The following is a 23,208-nucleotide window of genomic DNA, read 5'->3' on the forward strand; positions in this document are numbered from 1 at the left end:
TTAAAAGACCATTTGTATGTTAAGGAGGCTTTGTTGTTTTCCACCACTTCTTAGAGCCCCTGCATCTCCACTCTGCCTGTTTCTGGAAGTATTAGCCCCCCCCTGAAAAAATGTTCTTAGATATATATATATATATAGAGAGAGAGAGAGCGCGCGCGCGCGAGGAAGAGAGAGAATTTTTTTCTTCCTTTCAGACACCCCCCCTCTCTCCCACCCACCGCACCTCACACCTGCCGGTGGTAATGATTTGTTTGACAGTCTGTCTCCTCCCAGGTTTAAGACGGTGCCACGCCAGGTCTGACCCAGCACGCCGGGGGTGGGCTGAGGGTGGGGGCTGGGGGGGGGTATGAGAGGGGCGGGGCTGCGAGGGCTGTCAGTTCACCTGCATGGAGGGCGGGGGGTGAGCAGGGCGCCCTCAGCGCATTCCTGGCAGGGTTCGCAGTCTGCAAGCGGCGACAAGTCATGTGAAAACGTTACAAAAAAATTACAAAAAAGACACTGAAGAGAAAAGTGAAGGCTGCCTGTGAAAGCAGCCCCGGGGGCCGCCCCACCTCGCGAGCGACCTTTCTCCAAGCCTGGCGCTCCCACCCACCCCCATCCTGGCTCAGTTCAGGAATCTGCCCCGGGCAGCACCTCCGTGAGGGGGAGGGGCGGGTGGAGAAACCCGCTCTCCTGCACCACTCTCTGCGGTTGATACTCCCTCTTATTTTTTTTTTTATTTATTTATGCATTTTTATATAGCGCGGACTTTACCCGAAGGCGTCAGAGCGCTTCACATTAGGACCAGAGATGAAACATAATGAGAAACATTACAAAAGAACAGATTGCAAAAACATACGTTACACACATAAGGTAAAAGTGACAATTGTGAGCAAACAAAATACATGAGGTAGTAAAAACTGTGAGCAACCACAAATACATGAGGTAGTAAAGGTAATAGTGACAATCGTGAGCAAACAAAATACTTGAGTAAAAATTGTGAGCAACCAAAAATACATGAGGTAGTCAAAAGTGCACAAGAGGAAATGAAAGTGACAAGTGTGCAGTTATAAGAGAAAACAGAGTATAATTTGAGGTATAGTACTGCAATAGGTGCTAGACACTCAGGCACAGGAACAAGCGTTACGTGGGCACGGTGGCACTTGTGCAAGTATCAAAAGTAAAAACATGTGAGCATGTGTTCCTTATTTATTTATCTGTATTTATTTATTTATTTAATGCGATTTTCTATAGCGCGAACATTACCCGAAGGTGTCAGAGCGCTTTACAAAAGAACCAGTTGCGATACATAATGATTTAGGATTACATGAGTTACATAAAAGATACAAACAGGAAAAAAATTTGCAAATATACAAGTTGTAAAGTCACACAGGGAAGAGAGAGATACAAATAGAAAAAAATGCAAATGTACAAGTTGTAAAGTCACTCAAGGAAGAGAGACAAATGGATAAACTCTCCTTTCTGCCCGCTCTCCCGCCATCCCCTCTTGTTCTCTTTCCATCCCTCTCTCCCCATCTTTCTTTCTCTTCCCTCCCCTCTCTCTCGCTTCTCTCTGTCTCTAACCACCCCCCGTCTCTCCTCTCTGTCTCTTCCCTCACAGCCTCACTTTCCTCCTCCACCTCCCTTGACCCATTCTCTTGCTGTCCTATTACCCCCCCTCCCATTCCTCTCTTATTTCCCCACCCCTGTCTCAATCTCTCTGTCTCTCTGTGTACTCTCCCGTCCCTTCTGCCCCCTCACTCCCCGCTCCCAGCGCATGCGGCAGATCACACGTGGGTAAGATATCTCAGAAGGTAGACTCCTCCGCTGTAGATCCACAGACATAGGGGCAGATTTAAAAGCCCCTTGCGCCACTTTTGCGTCACTTTTAATATAGGAAAAGTGATGCAAAAGTGGCGTAAATGGCTTGTACATCTGCCCCATGCTCCCTGGTGGGTCTGGCTCGGCCCCCCGCTTCCCTAAAGTGAGTGAATGACCCCCCCTGGGCTGAGTGACACTAAAACCTGTTATTATCAGCTGCTTCCAGGCAACGCACCCCTCTGCACACGGGCTGTCTGTTTCTTGTGTTTGACCAAATATCTTCTATAAACCGCTCTTTCAGCTCGAGTTAAAGAGACCCTTTAACCCATCCACGCATCAAGCTCCCGTGCCCACCTGAGAGTGCCTCGGTGAATGTCCTCGCCCCACAGGGGAGATGGGCCCTCCTCGGTGCCCCCTTCCAGGGTTGGGTCCCTGCCCTCCAGGAGGGCTCATGTGCTGTCACTGTTGTCCCCACTCAAAATATGATGCAGTCTCAGAGTCTCTCCTCACAGGCCTGCCCTTGGCCTCAGTGTTCCACTCCGTGGCCTTCCCCATCATCAGTGGACCTCTCACGGAAGCTCCTTACCACAGTGTACCTCTCTGGGGTGTTCCTCATTCTCAGAGTACCGATGAATGGCTTTCTTCATCATCAGAGTACCTCCCAGGGATGCCCCTCAGCCATAGTGTACCATTCAGGGGTGTCACTCTTTCTCAGAGTACCTATGAATGTCGTTCTTCATCATCAGGGTACCACTCACAGATGCTCATCAGCCATAGATACCACTCAGGAGTTTTACTCATTGCCAGAATAGTTATGAATGGCCTTCCTCTTCATCAGTGTGCCTCTCACAGATGCTCCTGAGCCTTAGTACACCTTCTTTGTACAACTCTAGGGGTGTTCCTCCGCCTCAGTGTAAGCCTCATGGCTGTGCCACTGTGCACTCCTCGACAGTGATGCTCAGCCTCAATGAATCTCTGAGGGGTGTCCCTCAGTCTCAGTGTACCCCTCAGGGTTCCTCAGCCTTAGTGTACCTTGCAGAGGTGTTCTTCAGCTTCAGTATAGCTATCATCCGCATCCTCAGGGCACCTCTCACAGGTGTCCCTCAGACTAAGTGTACTTCGATGGGTGCTTTGCAGCCTCAATGTACCTTCTGCACCACTCAGGGGTACACCTCAGCCTCAGTGTACCCCCAACAGTGCCCCTTAATCTCGGAGGTGTTCCTCACCCTCTGTGCTAGTCTCAGGGGTGCTATAAATTAAAGCATTTCTCAAACGGGGCAGCACACGAGCTTTGGAAGGGCCCACCTAGTTTTGCAAAGGCGAGGCAAGGCTCCGACAGCTGTACCTCACACGTAAAGTCAAAATACTTTGAGAATGCACTCTTTAGAAATACACCTTCCTATTTGGAAAAAAAGCCTATTTAGGTGAATGAATGTGGATGGGCCTTGTTTTTTCCTCTGTTGCAAGTACTGTGAGGTCAGATCCGTGGAGGGTGAATAAGACGTCACAGCGGTGGCAGTGGACCCGATACCCAGATGTTGGGTGGTGAATATATGAAGGGAGGGAAGGGGCGGTAGATTGATACTTGTATAGCGCACTACTCACCCGCAAGGGTCTCAAGGCGCTTGTACGAATACCGCTGTGGAACCCGTCTTGGCTTTTCCCTGTGAAATGTCCACTCCTGCGCACCCCCAAGGTGGAGGCCAGGCATCCTTAGCGTTGTGGGGGCCGTTGTGGAGATTAAGCAAGCTATTGCCCAGAGTTGCAGAGTGGGACTCCATGATTGGAAGAGGCACCGAGGCGAGAATTATCAGGTCCGTGGAATTTTTGAGCCCAAGACCCGCCGAGGCAGGGAATTGAACCCTGGTCCCGGGCTAGACCTCTGCATCAGGGTCTGCCGCTCTAACCATTGAGCCACACTTCTCCACAGTCAAGAATGTAGGTGCTGTGGAGAGCGAAGAATGAGATACATATCCATCAAAGGGAAAAATAAAGGAGAAATTCCAATGAATAGAACTTTGGTGAACATTATGAGATATACTTGGTAACAAGATGGAGTAGTTAAAGTTAGTTGAATGCTCACGGGCAAGCACTGAAAAGGCTTAAGGTAACTTCAATTCTTGTAAATTGCCTGAAGGATATGAAAAAGAGACACACAATCATGCCATGCTGAAAGAAGGCAACCCTTTATTTTTGCCCTATAGAATACCCCCTCCACACATACAAAACTGAAGTTGCAACTAGATTTTTTTCTCACTTTACATAGTGATTGATTGATTGATAGGTTTTATTTCGATATAAAAATACCATAAAAGCGTGTACAAGGAATACAAAATACAATTTAAAAGCAAAACACATTCTAATTGCATACTAATTGCATACAGAAGGTTAAAAACCAAGAAAGTGTAAAATACAGTTAAGACAGTATTAAATTGATAGGGAAAGCCTTCTTGCGCGAATCAACCAAGACCATTTTAAACATTTTGACACAGCACATACAATCACAGTAGAAGTGTCAGACATTAAAATACGCATCGCCACTGAATGCTGACGAGTCCCTAGTAGTCTGCATAGGGGTTTGAGCCACCGGCTCCTCGGAGCACGGTAGTCCGGACATTCAAAAAGAATGTAGGCTACCGACTCTACACGGGAGGGACAAAACGCACAAAACGGGGAGGATTGGTATGGCCGTTTCCAGCGGGCAACAACTTCACCCACATGGGGAAAGTCCCTACTCTGAACTTAAAGTACAGAGTGCCGTCAAAAGGGATGGAGATAATATCTAAATAGGGTTCATAAGCCACCACGTCTTTGAATCTCACAAAAGCTGCGTAGTGGATTTTCAATACTGATCCAGAATAATCACCCAGTAGAAATGATTTCCTCAGTTTGGGTCTAAGAAGTTAGCTGGGTACATGTTCCATGTAAGTGGCAAGACAAATTAACACTTATAGTCACTTTTCTTTTGAGTGATAAAGGACAATCCAAAACCTAGGTATGATTTAATAATAGAACCAGTTCAAAAACAATTATAGGAGGCATTTTTAACTTCATTCAAATGCCCTCCTTTGATTCCAGACAAGACTGATGCTTAGAGCAAGGCTGCGAGAAGGTCATTGAACAAGGGTCAAAGCCAAAGAAAAGCTTAAGGGTTACTTCCTGCACCATTGTTTGGTAAGTAATATGAGAGGACAAAGGGCTGATGAGGAAGCCAAATGAATTTGTGAAAAGCTAGCCTGGTGAGTACAGGTAATAAAAATTTACAAATATTATTAGATTTAAAAATCCGCCGGGGATACCCAATATCTTCAGGTTTTTTTTTATCATCCTCATAGAGTCCTTAGCGACCTCCATTAGAAGGATAAACTTCAATCTTCCACAGAATTAACATGTAATTTGAAATTATATGAAGACAACATTTCCCTTTTCTTAAAAGCTCCACAAGGGAATATAGAACATGACTTGAAAAGAGTTAGTGAGATAACTAAATTAGGTTTCTGTAAAAGCACCACAAATATGAAAGAGATATTGTTAATATCAACCTCTATTGTGGAGATTCCTCCATTTCGTCTTGGAGGCTATTGCAATAATCCTAAAAGATATCCAAATGGGCACAGAGAAGCTTGAAGAACTTTATGGGCCCGATTCACAGAATGAATTTAAGACTCAATCCTGAACTTACTACTATTTTGGTATTCACAGAAGTTAGGGTTTTGTCTTAAGTCTGTCTTAAGTCTGTCTTAAGTTTGTCTTAAGACAAACTTAAGACAAAATCCTAACTTCTGTGAATACCAAAAGTAGTAAGTGCATTCTGTGAATGCCAAAAGTAGTAAGTTCATTCTGTGAATGCCAAAAGTAGTAAGTGCATTCTGTGAATACCAAAATAGTAGTAAGTTTAGGATTGAGTCTTAAGTTCATTGTGTGAATCGGGCCATATGACTTTAAGTAGAGCCCACTATTGGTAAAGATTGAAGATCGTGCTGATGGTTGAAAAGAGTCTGCCGATATCAATCATGGGGTTGCAGCAGTAATTAAAATATCAATGCATCCACTATTTAAATTTCTATTTATGAAACATCCATGTCATTTACAGTCAATTTGTTTTTTAAACTTTGAAAGGATGATTTCGAATTTCATCTCCCCAGGTTAAAAACCTAAGGGCAGATTTACAAGCCCCCTGCGCCACCACTACGTCACTTTCGTGACGTACTGATGGCGCAGGGGCCTCCTCCATATTTAAAAGGAGAGGAAACGCCACCCTGCGTGACTTTTCCTCTCCTCGTAAATATGGCCCCTTCACACGCAGTACTGTGCGTGGAAGGGTAGTTCCATGGGTGTTGCTGTGGGTGATCCCACGCAACACCCATGGAACAAGACACATCTCCAGATTTACAAGAAATCGTAAATCTGGAGATGCGTGTGAATGCTACGCCACCCTAGAGGTTGCGTAGTGAGGTGCAACGAGGAGAAATGTTTTCATTTCTCCTCGTTTTTTTCCCGCACAAAAACAATCTCCCCACGACGCAGGCATCCTTGCACCATGGTGCAACGGTGCCTGCGCCGGCGCAAGGCTGCAGTTTGAGCACCAGCGCAGGGGAGAGCACAGGGATGCAACATATTCTTGTAAATATGTCGCATCTCTGTGCTTTCCAAACTAAAACAGCACAGCGCAGCAAAATTACTTGCTGCACCATTCTGCGTTACTTTGTTGTAAATCTGTCCTTTAGTCTTAGTCTTGATCAGCTGATTTTTACTCCAGAATTAGGTGGACTGGTGAGTTAAATGAACAAATTGACTATATCTTTCCTTAAGCTTTATATAAGACCCTTTACACTTTGATTGATACAGACTATCACTTTGATGATACAACACTAGCAAGAATGTTAGAGATTGATTTTCAAGATAATCCTTAAGCATTTGTTTAAATCCCTAAAAGCCCCAAACTTGTCAGAGACCAGGTTTTAGTGGAAACCAATAAAAATACAACATGTTTATACAAGAATCTGAAAATCCCAAACTTCCATGCCAATTTGAGCTTATCCAAATGCTAAGGTCAACATAGTTTGTATTAAATATGTTATTTCCTGAGGTCAGATGGCCTCGTGGGAGGACATTGGTTCAGGATTTAACACACCAGATAGACAGTACCTCTATGATGACTAATCGACCAGTCACATCTCACGGTTCAATTTGTTTGTGCCAACCCAGTCCAAGCCGTTGACGAGAATGCAACTCTACGTATTGTTGCATATTGCCGATACCCAAAGGATCACAGGAGCTAAAGATTTGTAGCCCAAATATGTGTCTGATGGATACATCAGATATCAGGTTAAGGATGGAAAAGGTCTTCTGTAACTCAGAGATGCTTAGTTTTCCATTTAACTTTTTTTACGTTATCACAACTTGCATTACACATTTCTTATCTTTCACAAGAACATCAATCTCCCTTATTTCCGAGCCTGCAGGTGCAATGGAGACACTCTGTGGAGATGGGGGGAGTCTGAAATGACTGAAATTGAAAATGTCCACACAGACTCAAGGTGTCCATCAGCTCTGCTCTATGAGAAACCAATAGAAAGAGAGGAAGATATTTACCTACCTTCCCGCCATCTAACGCTCCAGAATTCTGCTTGTTCTTAATGAGTAAGAATTTTGAGATCGTGCAGAACAATTTCATTTTTAGAGTTTCAAGGCAGAGGTACGGGGTGATCTTAAAGCGGTTTGGTACACATGCTTTCAGGCATTGGAAATGGGAGGCGCAGATGGATTCCTCAATCCAGAGGGAGTCATCGGTGGATCCTGAGATGAAAGTGACGGCACTCCTTAATCCTTCATGCACACCTGGAATCCTAAATAATTGTGGAGTCTGGCCTGGTTAGCCCTGACATGTCAGAAGCTGTGGATTAAGCTAAGGTTAGAGCTCTTTACATGTAATGAGCTTTAAATCAAATTGCTGGAAAGGTGGGAACCCTTTAAATTTGGTGGAAAGTAGAAAAATTGAACGGTGAATATTGGTTAATGGTGGAACAGCTTATGCTTTCTCAGAATGAGTGCTACTGTTTTTACTTAAACTCACTTCAAATACCTGGATGGCCAGGTAATGATCCAACCTGTGTAGTCAATAAACTTACAAAAAATACTTCCCATAAAAAATGTATCCATGTGTAGTCAATAAAAGTACAAAAATATTTCCCTTAAAAAGTGTGTTTGTGTCAGTAATTAAAGACGCCGCTGTATAAAGCGTTTATTATTGTCTGCATTCTCACAAAGACTGGGTGTGGCGATATGTCTGTGCTTTCCAGGGAGGTTCAAAGGAAAGAAGTAGACTGGCGAGGTGCAGGCATAATGAAGGACGAGCTGTAACGATGATCCAGAAAACCGACACGCAAAGGCGACGAACATCCCTACAAGAAACAGGAGTGCGTATCCTCAGAAAAGCCAATCACAAGGAGATTCCACAGGGGCAGACTCAATAATTGAGTTCTAGAGCTGGAATATACATTTTAAGGATTTATTACAAAAATGTAAAAGTTGGGATACAGAGATCATGAACGCAAATGAATAAAGTCAATTGCCATATAGGGTCTCAGTAAATAGGACAATAGAGAAGTCCTAAATGAGCAGAAAAATCAATAATAATATGGACAGCACCCCACGTAGCATCAGAAAGTCTTGTGGCTCACCCCAAAATCATGGGCTTATGCACAGTTTCTTTACATAGGAAATCATCAAATTTCTGCGACATCAGCCTGGTGTGAGCAAAATAATTATACTCTCAGCAAATAAGATCAGGGTTTTATGAGCCGTCCTATTGCTTTAGCATCTAAGCACTATTCCCGCTACATGAAGATTGATTCTGCCCACTCTATGCTAATGTCACCCGGAGAAGGCAGGACAAACTAGTTACATGAACAGTAGCCTGCTATTGTGATTGAATTAGGTACAGTGAACTGGCGGAAGCGCCTTGGGAAATGCAACAATATTATGGTTTTATTGAAAATAGTTGAAAAGTTTTTTCTCCATAACAACAATAAAATGAACAGACAGGGCTGTGCTTGACTGTGTGCTGCAGAAATCATGAAAAGTGAACATACACGAGGAGACAACCATTATGAACAAGATGGCGGCTAATGTGAGGCCTAGCTAACATTAGACAGGAAAACACATGGCGGTAAGTCACAGGAAATATGTTTCAAGTGCAACAGCATCATGTTAGTGTGAGCATGTAAATAAATTCGAGAGTAAATCCATGCTCTGAATGTTGTCAATAAAGCAGAAAAATATAAAGTCTCAAAAAGACGAATACTGGTCCTGTCTTCAGATGAAAAGAGATAGGATATTTTGGAGGCAACCAGTAAAACAGAGAACCCACCCACTAGTAAGAATACTGACAGTAGGATAAGTCAAACCGACCTTGTTGCCAAAACAAAACTAGAAAAAGAAGCTGGACGATAAGGGAATATAACAAACACAATAGAGTCCAAAGTAAAGCAGGCGATAAATCAAAAGCAGACACACTTTGCCTCTTGAGAGTGAAGGGGCAGATTAAAGAAACACGTCTTTGCAAATTAATGAAAGATAAAATTCTCCCACACAAACGTACAGAACAGCCTGTAATTTCTCTCGAAGGTTTATTGTGATTGCATCACATCATTGGCAAGTGGATGGTGTGCAATTAAAACTCAAGCAGAAGACATAAACTTCCTCTTAAGAGACACAACTGTCTGTCCCAGTAACACCGCCCCCTGTCAAGTGCCTAGAGTAGTTGTGTGCCCCACACAAGTGTTTGTGACCCAGGTGGCCATTGCATACAAGTGTTATAACATCTATGTATCAAATATATAAATCCTTATCATCGGAGAGACGACATGTGATAAATAAAACTGTAAAACTATTTGTACTGTTGTATGCTCTGTCAAAATCTTGAATATGAAAGTATAAATGTTGCTATTTCTGGGCCCACACTGGGAGAGCGAGACAGAGCAGAGAGCGAGAGGGAGAGGGCGAGAGAACTGCTAGAGAGAGCAAGTGTGAGTGAGAGAGAGAAAGAGAGAGGGGGGGAGAGAGAGAGAGAGCAGAGGGAGAGAGGGAGAGAGAGCAGAGGGAGAGAGGGAGAGAGAGAGAGGGAGAGAGTGAGAGAGAGCAGAGGGAGAGAGGGAGAGAGAGAGAAAGAGAGAGAGGGGGAGAGAAAGAGAGAGAGAGAGCAGAGGGAGAGAGGGAGAGAGAGAGAGGGAGAGAGTGAGAGAGAGCAGAGGGAGAGAGGGAGAGAGAGCAGAGGGAGAGAGGGAGAGAGAGAGGGAGAGAGAGAGAGAGCAGAGGGAGAGAGGGAGAGAGAGAGAGGGAGAGAGGGAGAGAGAGAGAGAGAGAGGGAGAGAGAGAGAGAGCAGAGGGAGAGAGGGAGAGAGAGAGAGGGAGAGAGTGAGAGAGAGCAGAGGGAGAGAGCGAGAGAGAGAGAAAGAGAGAGAGGGGGAGAGAAAGAGAGAGAGAGAGCAGAGGGAGAGAGGGAGAGAGAGAGAGGGAGAGAGTGAGAGAGAGCAGAGGAAGAGAGCGAGAGAGAGAGAGAGAGAGCAGAGGGAGAGAGCGAGAGAGAGAGCGAGAGAGAGAGGGAGAGAGAGAGAGAGAGAGAGAGAGAGAGTGAGAGGGAGAGAGAGAGAGCAGAGGGAGAGAGAGAGAGAGAGCGAGAGAGAGAGCGAGAGAGAGAGGGAGAGAGAGAGAGAGAGAGAGAGAGAGAGAGAGAGAGTGAGAGGGAGTGAGAGAGAGCAGAGGAAGAGAGCGAGAGAGAGAGAGAGAGAGAGCAGAGGGAGAGAGCGAGAGAGAGAGCGAGAGAGAGAGGGAGAGAGAGAGAGAGAGAGAGAGCAGAGGGAGAGAGTGAGAGGGAGAGAGAGAGAGCAGAGGGAGAGAGAGAGAGAAAGAGAGAGAGGTGGAGAGAGAGAGAGAGAGCAGAGGGAGAGAGGGAGAGAGTGAGAGAGAGCAGAGGGAGAGAGCGAGAGAGAGAGAGAGAGCAGATGGAGAGAGAGCAGAGGGAGAGAGAGAGAGAGTGTGTAGCGGGAGAGAGAGAGGGAGAGAGTGAGAGAGAGAGGGAGAGAGAGAGAGAGAGAGAGAGAGAGAGCAGAGGGAAAGAGAGCAGAGGGAGAGAGAGAGAGAGAGAGAGAGTGTGTAGCGGGAGAGAGAGAGAGGGAGAGAGTGAGAGAGAGAGGGAGAGAGAGAGAGAGAGAGAGAGAGAGCAGAGGGAGAGAGAGAGCGTGAGAGAGAGAGAGAGAGAGAGAGCACGAGAGAGAGAGCAGAGGGACGGAGCGATATTGAGATTGAGAGAGAGAAACCGAGAAAGCGAGAAAGAGAGCAGGAGAGAGGGTGAGAGAGAGAGAGAAAGGGGGAGAATGTGAGAGACAGAGAGAGAGAGAGGAAGATAAAGGGGGAGAGGGAGAGAGGGGGAGAGTGAGAGAGAGAGAGTGAGAGAGAGCAGAGGGAGAGAGCGAGAGGGAAGGAGTGGGAGAGAAGGAGAGAGGGAGGGAGAGAGAGAGAGCAAGAGAGAGAGAGCGGGAGAGAGAGAGTGCGAGAAAGAGAGCAGGAGAGAGAGAGGGTGAGAGAGGGGGTGGGGCGAGTGAGTGAGAGAGAGAGAGAGCTGAGATAGAGACAGAGCAGCGGGAGAGAATGAGAGCGATAGAGGGAGAAAGTGAGAAAGTGAGAGACAGAGAACGAGAGGGAGAGAGAGGGTGAGAGTGAGGGCAAAAGAGAGAGGGGGAGAGGGCAGAGGGGAGAGCAAGCAAGAGCGAGAGAGAGAGAGAGAGAGAGAGAAAGAGCAGGAGAGAGAGAGAGAGAAAGAGAGAGAGCGAGAGAGGGGGAGAGAGATCAAAGGGAGAGAGCAAGCAAGAGAGAGAGAGCAGAGGGAGTGAGTGAGAGAGAGAGAGAGACTGTGTGTGTGCGTGCAGTGTTTACATTGTGTGTGTATACATGTGAGGAGGTGTGTGCTCGTGTATGCGTTCATGTGTGTGACTGCGGGCTGCCTGTTCTTGCCAATTCTGTTCCTTCTCCCGTGTGCCTTGTGAAGCTTTCGAAAGCATGTTCCCTTACCTAAAACCAACACAATTGGCTTTGGCACTGCCTGTAGGAATATGGGGCCAGATGTACGAAGCATTTTATTAGTCAGAAAACGGCTCATCCGGTCGTTTGCGACCAGTAAAATGCATTTTGCCATGTACGAAAGGCAAAATGCGACTCTGTAACTTGTAACCAAATTGCTTTTTGCTTTTGCGATTCGGTATTAGGAAGGAGCGTATTTAGGGTGTCCCTTCCAAATAGCGAATCCTAGCGGTATGCATGAATGTTTTGTGAGCGTGAATGCGGTCGCAAAACATTTACAGTTGCAAAGAGGAAGGTGTCCCCAAGGGACCCCTTCCCATTTACGTATGTGGGCGGCAGCATTTCTTAAGAGCAGGCAGGCACTGTCTACTCTTAAAAAATTAAAAGGTAGCTATTCATTTTTATTTTGCAAGTGCATCCCGTTTTCCTTTAAAGAAAATATTGCTTTATTTGAAAAGCAATCACAGACATGGTGTTCGGCTGACCCCAGCAGGCCACCATCCGTGCAATTGTAGCCAGTCACAATGGGTGGTAAAATGCGACCTGCCTCTTGAAGATTGGTGAGGCAGGTCCATTTGCGGTCCACTGCGAATCGCTAACAGTGTCGAACACACTGTCGTACATCGCAGTGTGCGAGTTCTAATAGTGATTTGCTAAAATCCGCTATTAGAAAATCGCAAACGCGATTTCGTACATCTGGCCTATAGAGCCTAATGGTTATTTGAGGTCGCAAAGCCTCAGACTTGTAAAATCAGGGAGTTTGCAATCACAAAATACTTTGTTACTATTTACAAAAGCTCTTTTATTGTCAGAGCCGTGAAAGGCCTCTTGTTACACTTTCTGAATCACAGATCAGGGGGGCGTGAAAGGGGCGTCCCTCTCCTCGATGCAGTGCAGAGAGGAATCGATTGTCTGAGACTGCAGTTGTGTTCCTAAACCATGGACCAGACACCAACGCCTCCAAGGAGGTGGTGTCTGATCTGTAAAGGGAAAATGATCTCTGTAGATGTCTTCTACTTTGTTAATCATGACAGTGGCCTAGGGGGAGAAGGCAGTGGTCCTCTTGACCACACCAATGTCTTCCAAAACAGGTTTATTTTAAAAGCTGCACCTGTTCGGTTATAGGCTGCAGGCCGATTTTATTTTTAAAATGTTTCCTGTTTGGGAATGCAATTGCAGGGATAAAGGGGCTGAATTCCCTCCATCGACAGTCAGTCACAGCGGGTCACTTGCTAATTTAGTGTAGGCAGCGTATTTTACAGCACCCTTGTGAACACACAATTTGTGATGTGACCTATTAATAGTATTAGTACATTGCAGTCTCACTTGCAATTCAGTCAGTGTGCAAATTGCACATTCCTATTTTGTGAAAGGCCTTTGTACATCAGGCCCTTTGCTATTTCTTTCGCTCTGTCCATACACCTGCTGGGAGGAGGTTCCATGCATTTATGTCACTTTCTGAAACATTCTGTTCCGGGGACACTGCTCTTCAGGAGTAGGTACACCGGTTCTAGTGTATTTACTTCCAAGAGATATGAAAATGGCTCAACAATGAGCCTTCATGTGGAGTGATTTGAGGACAAAGCAAGGCAGCAAGGCACAACTTACTGCACCACCCAGTATAGTCACTCCTAAGTCACAAATGATATACTGCCCACCTCAAACGACCAGCTGCCACAAGGCTATAAATTAAATACAAGTATAACAGAAATTTAGGGGAGAGGGGTTGGCCTAACGGCTAAGGCTCTCGTCCTCAGACCTGGGGAACTGGGTTCGAGTCTCGGTAACGACGTCAAAAACCTCCTGTGATTCTGGGCAAATCACTTAGGGCCAGATGTAGGTAGCCAAATACCGGCCGATTTCGGCCGTTACTGACCGGTATTTGGCTTTTGAGATGTAGGTGGGTCGTTATTCACAGAATCGGTATATTTTCCGATTCGGTAAATTTACCACTTCGGTATTTTACCGAATCGGTAAATATACCGATTCTGTAAATCCATATGTAGGTGGCACAGTTTGCAGTGCCAAAGGCCCTTAGGAATTCTTATTTTACCACCCAATCCTATTTGGTGGTAAAATACCGAATTCCAGTGTACATGCACATCTGTGCATGTACACCTATGCCATGTGACACACAGACATGCCCTTAGGGCATGTATGTGTGCCACATGGCACACAAGCCTGCAATTGGGGTGCTACAGGGTGTCAAAGTGACACCCCGTTCCCCCTGCCAGGATTCGGTATTTACCGATTCTGTAAATACCGAATCTGTATTTCCCATTGATTCCTATGGGCTTCAAGGCCCATAGGAATCAATGTGAAATACCGATTCGGTATTTACAGAATCGGTAAATACCGAATCTTACCGAATCGGTAATTGAAAAATAAGATTTACCTACATATGCCTCCTTCCTATTTACCTACTCTTAAATACCGAATCGGTATAATTCGGTATTTAAGAGTCGGTAAATAGGATTTACCTACATCTGGCCCTTAATCTCCCCGTGCCTAAAAAAATGAAAGTGTGTCCTCATGTAACGTAACTGGTGCTATGTAAAGCGCTCTGATAACTGATTCGGTTTGGTTCTAGTTCGCGCTATATAAAACTCTGCAAAAATAAAAGATGAGAGGCAATATAATCCTAAGAGACATTCAAATTTCAATGATGTTCAATCCACTGTTTTCAATGTGAGCAGGAAATCCTTTATTTAATTTTCTTTCCAATCATGTGGGCACATCCAACGGGTTTCGCCCTACAAGGGCTTCTTCAGGGCATAGTAATGTACTGTCACTATGTGTGGATCACTATAGGAAACGTCAGATCTCTGCCACAATTCTTCAATTCCTCTTAGTAGTCCTAGTCCTTTCATTCTCAGACCCTTCCGTTTTTTAGGTCTCGCTGGTGATGCAGCGTGAAAGCGAGATCTATTGTTATGGACTTGCCTGCCAAGTGGTACAGACCGGGGCACCCGCCGATTGGGGTTTGTGGACACGCTTCCAGTTCCAAGACGCGCTTGCGCAGACGCGCTTACATATAAAAGCACACACAGCCCATGCTTTCGCTTGGCCCCCCCCTGCGTGCGCACACACACACACACGCGCACGCACACACCCCCCCCTCCCCGCCGCTGCCTTCGGAGGTGCATTGTGGGACTTGACACCCATGGTGTACCGGGGCAGAGTCCTGCTGGTCACTTACCTGCATGCCCCTTTAGATCGCCCTCAGTACTCACAGCGGCACAGAGAGGGTCTGGCTCTGTGTTTTCATCAAGAAGCTGCTTCCACGACACTTCCGTTCTGCCACTCTCACTTCCGGTTTGGGATTGCTGCGCTTCTCCTAAGAGTACAGTCAGGACAGACTAGAACAAAGCGAAAACAACCCCCAATCCAACATGGCGGTGCACTTACCTTGAGTCCTCAGCTTTAAGACCACCTCGCCATTCTAAAATATTAGCCCCGCATTTTAGAACCGTCTCCTCCACTGAAGAGACTCTGCCGCTGTTTTACGGTCGCTTGTTTAGTAATTAAGCACTGTCAGTAAGTATCAGCGCATTTGTTGACCCCCTGCCCTTCAATCACATAATTGGATCTTACGAGCAGTGGTTCAGCGCTGGACTGCTAATTGTGGACCCAGAAAACCTACTTCTAATCCCGGTTTCTCCTCTGCGTTTTACTACATTGTGTGATTCCATACAGAACATTTCATCTCCCTCGGCTTCGGTACTGTAACTTATATCGGCTAAAAAAGAGCCTGTGTTCTGAAAAACCTGTAATAATCTGCCTCTTTCGGTTTACAGCCACTGCCCGACAGAGGATGCGGCCCTAAAGTGGGATTTTAAAGTGGCACCGAGGACAGACGCTCTCTCAGCCTCTCTTGCTTATTCCTACGCCATTACCTGAATGCGAGGGCGAGACAGAGGGGATCAAACGAACAGCAGAGCTGTCATGGGTGACATTCGAGGTCAACGTTCACCCACTTATTCGCTCACTTCTGTTTACTCGCTCCCTTACGTGCAAATGTGGGTGAGAATGGCCTTAGTTTAAAAACCCCGTCTCAACATACAAATCCTCCTGATTCCAGCTATTAAACTCATTAGTAAACAAACATTGGCAAAGCCGATTGGTCGGGTGGTGGCGGCCAACATTTTGGCTTTGTCAATTCTTGTTTTGTTCAGTTATGGTTCTTGTAAACATTTCTTTTTGAGAAGTTGCTAGAACACTTTGTGTGAGGGGATGGAAAATCAAACACTTGCACTTATTAGCTCGGCAGACAGTTGGAGCACCCTACTGTCAGCCGTCCCACATTTTTCCAATTTTTGTGTTGTACATTGTTGTACATCCTCTTCCAGTATTCACAACAGGCCTGTGCTCCAGGCAGCAATGTAAACATCAGGTCTCCGTATATTTACCAAGCATATTTTCCAACAGTTCTAGGAGGAGGGCGACTTAGCAGCTCGCAAACTTGTGGAGGATTGAGTTTGCCCAAATGAATTCCATAACGTAACAGTGGAATTCCCTTAATATTTTACCAATTTATGCTTGATGGCAATTGTTTCTCCACATTACTGCTCCACTTATGCTGAATGAGTTGTAGCAAAACCTACTTTCTAGCTGACGGTGCATAAAGACGATTGTACTTTGGAAAGTTTTCTGCCTCAGTCTTTTGTTTGGCAGAGTGTTCGGCACTAATAGGTATGAAAAACAACCATAATGTTATATTGAGCAAATGTAGGATTAACTTGGTGGTTCCACACTGTCCCGAGGAATTTTTTGGGGGGTTCGCTCGTCTGTTGCTGGCTCAGCTTCGTGAGTATCAGCGCGGAACGTCAGCAGTCTACTACTCTCTACTACTCGCTATCTCTTACCCACTATCTCCTACTCACTCTATACTACTCTCTACTAATCTATACTACTCACTCTCTATTACTGCCTACAACTCACTACTACTCTACTCTCTACAACTCTACTATCTAGTAGTCTACTACTCACTCTCTACTAACTACTACTCACTACTACTACTCACTACTACTACTACTCTATACTACTCTCTACTGCTCAGCTATTGGCATTGTAAATGACAATGCCATTTATTCATCTGTTTTCAAAACCAACACATAAATAAAAAAATTGTCATTTACAATTCCAATAGCTCTAACTTTTGCAAAGGCGAGACCGTTGCATTGTAAATGCTTGTCTTAGGTAAGTTATCGGCACTCATTCAGTAGAAACGAGCCAACGTATATGAGGGAACAGCTATGCTTCAAAAGTTCAATCCCTGTATCGCGTTTCTCCCAACTTGTAAATGTCCTCTATGATTGAGAACAAAAGGACTAGGACTACTAGGAGAAATTGAAGAATTGCAGGTACTGCAACAGTCCAAGCAAAAACAGCAGTTCGACTGCAGGTATTGCAACAGTTCAAGCAAAGACAGCAGTTCGATTGCAGGTATTGCAACAGTTCAAGCAAAGACAGCAGTTCGACTGCAGGTATTGCAACAGTTCAAGCAAAGACAGCAGTTCGACTGCAGGTATTGCAACAGTTCAAGCAAAGACAGCAGTTTGACTGCAGGTATTGCAACAGTTCAAGCAAATTCAAGCAAAGACAGCAGACAGCAGTTCGACTGCAGGTATTGCAACAGTTCAAGCAAAGACAGCAGTTCGACTGCAGGTATTGCAACAGTTCAAGCAAAGACAGCAGTTCGACTGCAGGTATTGCAACAGTTCAAGCAAAGACAGCAGTTCGATTGCAGGTATTGCAACAGTTCAAGCAAAGACAGCAGTTCGACTGCAGGTATTGCAACAGTTCAAGCAAAGACAGCAGTTCGACTGCAGGTACTGCAACAGTTCAAGCAAAGACAGCAGTTTGACTGCAGGTATTGCAACAGTTCAAGCAAAGACAGCAGCCCGACTGAACATATTGCAATAGGCCAAGGACTTCAGTCAGACTTCACATATTACAAAACTCCACCTAAAAGTAGCAGTCTAACTGCAGAACCTTCAATAGGCAAAGGAAAGACAGCAGTCAGACCTCAGGTACTGCAGTGGTCCAAGCAAAGACAACAGCCTGAATGCAGGTGCTGCAATAATCCAAGCAATACCCAGCAACAGGCGGCCTGCAGCAAAGGTCTCATCTCTACTTCTAGGTCCGACTGTCAAAGGTTTCTGCTCAGCAAAGCAATCTTAGCTGAGCAAATACAAGCATTTATGAAATGCCAATGGCTGGATTTTGCTATTGTGAATTGGATTTGCTTTTACAGATGGATGGGGCTCGCTGATGTTTAAAGTGTCTTAATGGTTTGCCATCCCTCCCTCGCGTGGGCTTCGCCTCTCCCTCACTGAATTTTACTATACAGCACAGCAGCTCTCTCAGTTGAGGTATCACCAATGCTGATCTGGAAAAGGCAAGTTGGGCGGTACATGACACCCAGGGAAGGATGAGACCGGTCACAAGTTTTATACGGACGTCAGAAGTTCGCAAGAAGGCAGAAGACTCATAAGAATTACACAGATATGGACAAATCTAAGCATGAGTCGCTGGATCAGATGATTTTCTACATCTCAGAGCTCCCACAATGAACAATGTTCATTTTCTTGCAAGGGGGGGGGGGCAGCTGTTTCCCTGGCCTAACTGGTCTTTCAAAGGCGTACTGATCATTAAACAGATTCCATCAGACAGATCCCTGGAATCCTTTGAGGCGCTGAAAGTGTTACGAAAAATTGGACACAACCAATATTGGAAATACATATAGCTTTGACACTGAGTGATAAAGTTGGAAAACGCCATGTGATGTGTCTGAATCCTTTTTTCATGCTTACCTGATACTATGGGAAGGCTACAAAATCTGGACTCAGCTCTGGATGAAGCAATGATCAGAGAACTGTACTCCAAAACCTTGGAACAACTTCTTCAGGCTGGATGTTAAGACCCCCTATAGAAGGATCATATAGAAGATGACTGATGAGAGGAGCCCGGGACGCATGAGAGAGTTGTACAGGCGAAAATTTATTTTTGCAAGATTTTACAAGATTGTCATTGGTCCGCTTAAAAGATCTTCACCAGATACCTATCTCAGATCGCTTATTGCTGAGGATGCGGTCACCGAGGTGGACACGAGCCCTGCATTCTCTTCTTCTGGACAGCTTATCGCTCTTTCGGACAGTCCACATGGAATGCGTTGGAGGATAATTGTGCAGCCCTTTCAACGCTGCCTGATAGAACTCCTGAAACCACCTAAGATTTCATAATATTTTCTCTTTGAGACTCTGGGTTGAGGGATGACCTGCATGCTATCCCTATGATTTGTTACATGCTTGGTGCATGCTGCTTCACCTCCAGAAGATTGGTGGTATCCCGTGGGGATCAGTTTAAAAAAGGGATCTACTGACTCCATGAAAACAGTCTAATGCTTGGTTTCGGCCACTACTGTCATGTGTGTCTCTCCAAACCACAGCGCCCAGCTCTGGGCGGCATCCCATGTCACAGGGGACCTCAGTGTACATATGATTGTCTTGTGCGCTGAGGCCCAAAATCAGAATATCCAGAAACTCGCTATTGGGAACTCGGGGCAGGGGAACACTCCGCCCGAACCATGCAGCAACACATCCCAGCAGCATCTTTCTTTGTCACTTCATTTTTCTTCCTGACCTTTCCACGTTGACAATGGGAGTCTGCTTGGACATTGCAGGAGGGAAAGAGCTAAATGTACACAGATCTCACAATCCCGGGCCCCAGGCGGGGAACAACCTTTACAACGCAACTTTCACAACGCACTACCATTACAACGAAACTTTTACAACGCAACATCCATTACAACACATGCCATTACAACACAACCATTACAACGCATGACACTACAACGCATACCACTACAACGCATGTAATTACAACGCAGTCATTACAACGCATACCATTACAACGCATACCATTACAACGCATTGTACCCTTACACTATCCAACACTTACCCTACTGTTGCACCCCCTGGAGTTAGAATAGTAATTTTTACCCCTACACTATCCAACACTTACCCTACTATTGCACCCCCTGGAGTTAGAATAGTAATTTTTACCCCTACACTATCCAATACTTACCATACATGCAATGTAATGTTATGCGTTGTAATGGTATGCGTTGTAAAGGTAGTATGCGTTGTAATGGAATGCGTTATAAAGGCAGTTTTCAAAAATTCGTTGTAATGGCATGCATTGTAATGGAATGCGTTGTAATGGATGTTGCGTTGTAAAAAATGCGTTGTAAAGGTATGCGTTGTAAAAGTATGCGTTGTAACATCATACATCCCCCCAGGCAGCAGGGCTTGACAGACCACACAGGCTCATTCAACGAGGCTGCTGCTAAGTGACAGAGAACTTACAGGGTCAGAGGCAGGTTCATCTTACATACTGAGGCCACAGACAGACAGCAGGAGAGATATCATCGAAAGATGAAGGTCATGAAAGAACAGTCATAGCAGAAATTGTCAGCAAGTAACCAAAAGCAGCAGTAATCCTCCCAACCCATGCACGTGCAATGCCCCTTTCCCATGCCCAGCTTCTCTGTCTCACCTGCTTCATGGAAGAGTCTTTCTCATAGGCTGTCCCCCATGACTCCCCTCACTGTCCCCTTGCTGAGTCTCATGTACCCCGCGATCTCAGTCCGTCTCCCCAGTTCTTGATGCCGGTCCCCACTGATCACCGTACAGTCATTCTCCTGGGTCTCTGTGCTCCACCCCCTCCGCGAGGGTCCCCCCCAGTGTCCTTTAAACCCCACTGAATGTCCTGCTCTTCATGCCTGCCTCTTCTCTTGCTGTAGTTAGTGCCTCTTGGTCTTAGCATATTCCGTCTCCCTTGGCTTCTTTCCCCAAAGACTGACCTTCATCATGAGGCCCATCCTCTTCATCATGTCCCTCGTGCTCTCAATGTACTCACTCCCCCTCGCCTTCTGACCCTCTCTCCCCAGCAGCCAATAAATGCCTCCTTGGGTCTCGCCGCGCCTTCCCCACATGGTCTCCCATTCATGCTGTACCTTTGTGGTGTACGTACTGTACCTCCATGGCGTACCTACTGTACCTCCATGGTCAGTGGCGGCTCGCAGTGGTAGTACTGCGGGGCGGTGGGGCAGGGGAGGGACAGGGTGGGGGGTAGTGGAATCGGACATATGACGTCCACGACTAAAGTAAATAAATAAATAAAACAATGTGCCTTGCGCTCACTGCATCGCCGAGTTGGTGTAACTTCTGTACCTCCACGGTGTACCTACTGTACCTTCGTGGTGCACCTACTGAGCTCAAGGTGTGTCTGAAACCTCCTACCTCCCTCATTGTTGCTTCTTCTCATCTCCCGCCTCATTGAAGGGTGAGGTGCCACAATGGGCACGTTCCCTCACACCCGCGAGCTACACACAGCACACAGCGTGACGCTGATGAACTCAGCCCTGACTTTCACCAGGCCGCAGTCTTGTTACGCTCGGCTTTGTGGCAACAGCAGCTTCCAAGTGTCCTGTGAGGACAGCCCGACCCGGGGAGGGTCCTGGGTAGTGGGGCAGGAGGTCAGCACCGTCCAGCCTTCGGACCTCTGCAGTGCTTAATTTATAAATGAATAAGTGCCAGGGCCATATGCAAAACAACTACTAACTATCCCACTCCTACAAGTGTGACAACTCAGACTATTCCAGGCCCCTAAAGCTATAAGAATGGCTTCGGCAGCAGGTAACCTTAATTTTCGATCTAGCTTGAATTAATAAACAACTTTTGTTGTGGTCATCTCTAAATTAGACAGACAGCGCCACCATGTGCCAGACTGTCACAAGCACCAGTGTTGACAATTAAGTTTCCGTGCAGAGCACCGGACACCACCGGCTCAAATTAAGCACTGGGTCCCTAATACTAGTAACCGATGCCCGCTCTGCAACGCGGCTCATGCTGCCTGACCCTGGCTCCCGCTGACTGGTGTAGTGTTGAGTTCTCTGCCCAGTGCCGCTCGCGTCAGTTGACTTCATCTCATTCCCTGTAGATTGACTGACAGCGCCTCCAGCTGAGTGGCGCCTCTTCGTGTTCATGACTGACCCAGGCTAGCAGTTGCTGGTATAGATTCCTCATATGTGCATTTGACTGACACTCCAACTTTAACTAACTCACGCTGGTAGGTTTCCTTCCAATACCTTCACGAGCCTGGCCTCGCGATGCACAATCCGGCTCGCCTGCCACTCGAGCCTGTGCGTGTTAACTCTGCCTGGCCTCTCACTCTGCCCATGGGAGGTCGACAGCAAAAAGCCTGTTCTCAAAAAGTGTGTGTCAGTGCGATTTACATGCAACAACCAGCACAAATTAAGCACTGACGCCTAATAAGGGGGGAAACAACCACAAACTTTTACAAGTAGCTTCCCACCATAAAAAGACTTGACAAAGGTATGAGTAAATCTGTTTTTAGAGTGGGGATTAGGAGGGTACACCCGTTATGTTGGCGGAGTGGAGAGAAAAATGTATTTCTAGAAGGAAAATGTTGTAATTGAATACAGACAATCATAGCTTATCTTTGTTTAGCTTTAATCTCAGGAGAAACCCAGAACAAACCCTACCAGACACAGCTGGTTAAACTGACAGTGCCACACTCGATAATGAGCTCAGAGATGGAACACCAATACATCAGAGGTGACCTACCCAGCCCAGCATTAAACCTTCTAATACAATATAACATATCTTCCCATCTTACACTAAAATGAAAGAAAAAAAAAGAAAGGAAATGAAAAGAAAAGAAGAAAATAAACAAAAGAAAGGATTAAACATTCTAAAACAATATAACAGAAAATGTCTTCCCTGAGGAGGAAAAATAAATAAAAGTAACAAAGTGCAAATGCACTTTAGCATTACATGGCTGCATGCAGAAATGTACACTTTACACTTCCATGTTCGCTATACACTTCTGTGTACACTAAACACGTATGTGTACCCAGGATACACGTCGGTGCTCCCTGGAACCTGCAACAGTCACAGATTCCCAGAAGAGCTCCTGGAAGTCTTACAGAACTCATCGGAAGCTCAGAAAGTTACTCTAACCATAGGTATAACCCCACATAGGTACAGTTCCTATTTGTAAAGGGGACAACGTGTAGTCCTTTCTCTGTGTTAGTGTCCTCATTCTTCCAATAGGTCGTATATTGCATATCGGTGCTGCTTGAGCCATGTGATTTTACAGAATTGTGTGCACACTTGCAAAGGCTTGTTTGCAATGAGCAGATTCCAAGAAACGAGGGCGGCGCGCCTGTCTTTGCTTAGGAGGTGTGCATGATTGCCGTGAACTAGAAACGTCAACAATATGTGCAGTTTATATGCAAGT

This window comes from Lissotriton helveticus, chromosome 4_2 (genome assembly GCF_964261635.1).
Source record: "Lissotriton helveticus chromosome 4_2, aLisHel1.1, whole genome shotgun sequence".
NCBI classification, from domain to species: Eukaryota; Metazoa; Chordata; class Amphibia; order Caudata; family Salamandridae; genus Lissotriton; species Lissotriton helveticus.